This window comes from Oryzias melastigma, linkage group LG10 (genome assembly GCF_002922805.2).
Source record: "Oryzias melastigma strain HK-1 linkage group LG10, ASM292280v2, whole genome shotgun sequence".
NCBI classification, from domain to species: Eukaryota; Metazoa; Chordata; class Actinopteri; order Beloniformes; family Adrianichthyidae; genus Oryzias; species Oryzias melastigma.
Window position 1 is genome coordinate 17,574,899 of NC_050521.1, and position 2,958 is coordinate 17,577,856.

The window sequence follows — 2,958 nt, forward strand, 5'->3', positions numbered from 1 at the left end:
TAATCGTTTTTGGGAGCCCTGCTTGGAACTTTGTAAACCCTTGTGCAATTCTAGGCATGTTTACATTTAAAGTGGGTCATCTATACCCCACAAGACACCACGCTGAACTTTTATTTTTTCCTCAAGAATTTTATTTTTAATCTTCAATGGTGTCCGTGATAGACATGAAATCCTGTCCAACTCTGTCATGGGAGGGATCATACATTAACATAAAGGTCATCTGGACCCCATAAGATGGCATAAGGGTTAACCCTCGTCCTAATGTGTGTGTATATAGATATATATATCTATATACATACATACAACAAAACAACAACAGTACTTAAACACTTACTAGATTGCTCATTCCGTTGAGGGGTGTTCTCTCAGACATTCACTTTCTGGGTTGGAATCTGTTACGTTTTCTTTTCCGGCATTTCTTTCTTGTTCATCCTGCTAATGGAAAAGATACATTTATTTGCCACATTTTTTTTTTTATAAAAATAAAAGTAAGAACGGCACTATAAAAAATGAAATGAAAATATTTCTTTGAAAATAAATGTAACATCACCAAAATTAAACATTAAAAGTTATTTTAAAGCCAAAATGGTAGAAACTAACCTTCAAAAACAGCAGAGAAGAACTTCAGGGCAGGACTGGAGGACACATGCGCAGATCACTGCGTGATCAAAACAAAACTCTGCATCAAAATTGGCGCTAAAAACATATAAAAATAATTAAAAGTACATGTACACCATAAAACAGCCATTTCTTAATAAAAAAAACATTGAATTCTAACATAATTAAGAAGATAACATCATTTGTACAACAGCTAACTTCAAATATTGGGAGAAAAAGCTTGGAAGCAATAAACATATGTGCTGCAATTCCACATTCTGCATTGTGGCTGCTCATATTGACGTCAACACGATTTTCCTTCAGCTTTTGAGCTAGTCGCACGTAAATCTGCACATAACATTAGCCGTACAAATCATCTTCTAAGTTTGTTTTGTATGGGGACGCATATTATTTTGGTGTATTTTGATAGGCATCTTGTAAACTCCACAAAACCCGTCTGGTTCTATTGACCTTATTCCTGGAGCCTTTCATGTAAAAGGGATTACGGGTGCAACTTTCGGCATAGCAACCGGAAGTTACTCGGCGCTATTTGTTTCCACTGAAAGTGGCGGTTTTGTTAGCTTTAGCGGTGCATACAAACAAGCGTGGCGGAGAGTCTTAAGAAGCCACCGAAGACATTATATGCATGTTCGTTTGCAACATCACCAAAATAAAACAGTAAAAGTTAATTTAAAGCCAAAATGGCAGAAACTAACCTTCAACAACAGCACAGAGCACTGCAGGGCACGTGGGCGGCTCACTATTTGATCAAAGCAAAACACAAAATTGGCGCTAAAAACACATAAAAACAATTAAAAGTATATGTAAACAATAAAACAGCCGTTTATTAATCAAAAACATTGAATTCTAACATAATTAAGAAGCTAACATAATTTTTATAACAGCTAACTTCAAATCTTGGGAGACGCTCTCTCACCTCCAGCGGAGCAGACCGGTCAGCAGCACAGACCCGGGGGAGGGGCTGACTACCTATTGTTGTGGCCGCATGGTAAAGGGAGGTGTGTCGCGGTAATTATCTTCCCTGCGGAACGAATAGGGAGGTGTGTCACCCTAAATAATTTCCCTGCGAAACAAATTACACTGGAACTAAATTACGAAAATAAAATAACAATAAAATATCATATTGTATATAATAAAATAAACAATATATATAAAATAAATAATAAAATAATTGAAATATATTTTTTAAGTGCCAAAATTAAAGTGCATTAAGTAATTTGCGCTAACTAAATGTTGAACATGCAGGCGCCAATATACTGCTTCGTACATATTCCATTGGCCACTCGGTCTAATGAGTTAATATTTCATCTCTTTGCAACAGTGAACCAAATAATTAAAATTCTTACCTCTCGTAGTCTCTGTGTGGCTGGAACAAAACTTGCATCTTAAACCGTGAATGGACATTTCTCTCGGTCGCTGTTTGCAAAACGTTCCTGTACTTTCCCCTGCGATGTCTTCTTCTTCTACTGGCTAAATGTAATGCGATATTATAGTTCCAATATTATTTTTATATATTTTACAAGACATATACATTTATATTGTGCCTTTTAACTATTGTGGATCTGCATCTAAAACCTTTGTGATCTTCTGAAAAAAAACATCCCAAGTGTAATTTACACAATTGTTAAAATAAAAATTTATTAAATCGACGCTGCAATGTTATCTTGAAATTTCACGTTTTTTAAAGTTCAAAAAGATGTCTTTTGAGCACATCAGGTCTTACAGTAATGGTTTGACTTTAGCTTGAAAATATGAATGAGTTTTGTGAAATGTGTAAGGAATAGACAACTTTTGTAAGTTAAATATAAATACATCATGATTGATTTGTTTCTGTAAACTGATCATGTGCAAGAAAGAAATGAGACTTATTTGACCACTTGTGTTGGTCTCACTTTTCTTTTTGCTGAGACGATGAAAAGACTAAACGAGGCCTCATTGAGCAACAAGAGACAGAACCATGCATACAAATAACTGAGACAGCTGAGAAAGTAAAGAGAACAAATCGAGACATACTTGATAACGCTGAAATACGTCTCATCTTTCTCTTAACTGAGATCTCAAGAAGAGACAGTTGTGAGAGAATTTTGAGATCTCAGACAGTGCTCACTGTGAGACTTATTTCTCAGGAGAAACAATCGAGACGAGTGAGAAAGCCTGTGTTGTCTCAAACACGTCTCATTCATGTCTAGGAGACGTAAACGAGACAGAAACGAGATCTCATCTTCAATTTTGCTTTGCTATGGGTCAGTGCACTCCTCTTTCAACCCACGTGAACTAAAATGAACAGAAACATCCAGACAAGTGCTGCCCCTTAATACTTGAGGGTTAAAACTAATTAAA

The 2,958-nt window shown here is 35.8% G+C and overlaps 1 protein-coding gene and 1 long non-coding RNA gene across 3 annotated transcripts in view; both read right to left on the reverse strand.

The window, feature by feature from the left end:
* LOC112153196 overlaps positions 1-2,233 on the reverse strand; it is a 4,738-nt gene extending 2,505 nt beyond the window's left edge. The window contains exons 1-5 of the long non-coding RNA XR_002920469.2: positions 1,965-2,233; positions 1,535-1,639; positions 1,314-1,357; positions 601-658; positions 335-435 (exon numbers count right to left, since the gene is read on the reverse strand). This is a non-coding gene — a long non-coding RNA (uncharacterized LOC112153196). The remainder of the gene's footprint in view (positions 1-334; positions 436-600; positions 659-1,313; positions 1,358-1,534; positions 1,640-1,964) is intronic.
* Positions 1-2,958, reverse strand: part of nlgn3a (neuroligin 3a) — a 169,538-nt gene that overhangs the window by 120,653 nt on the left and 45,927 nt on the right. The window lies entirely within an intron of this gene.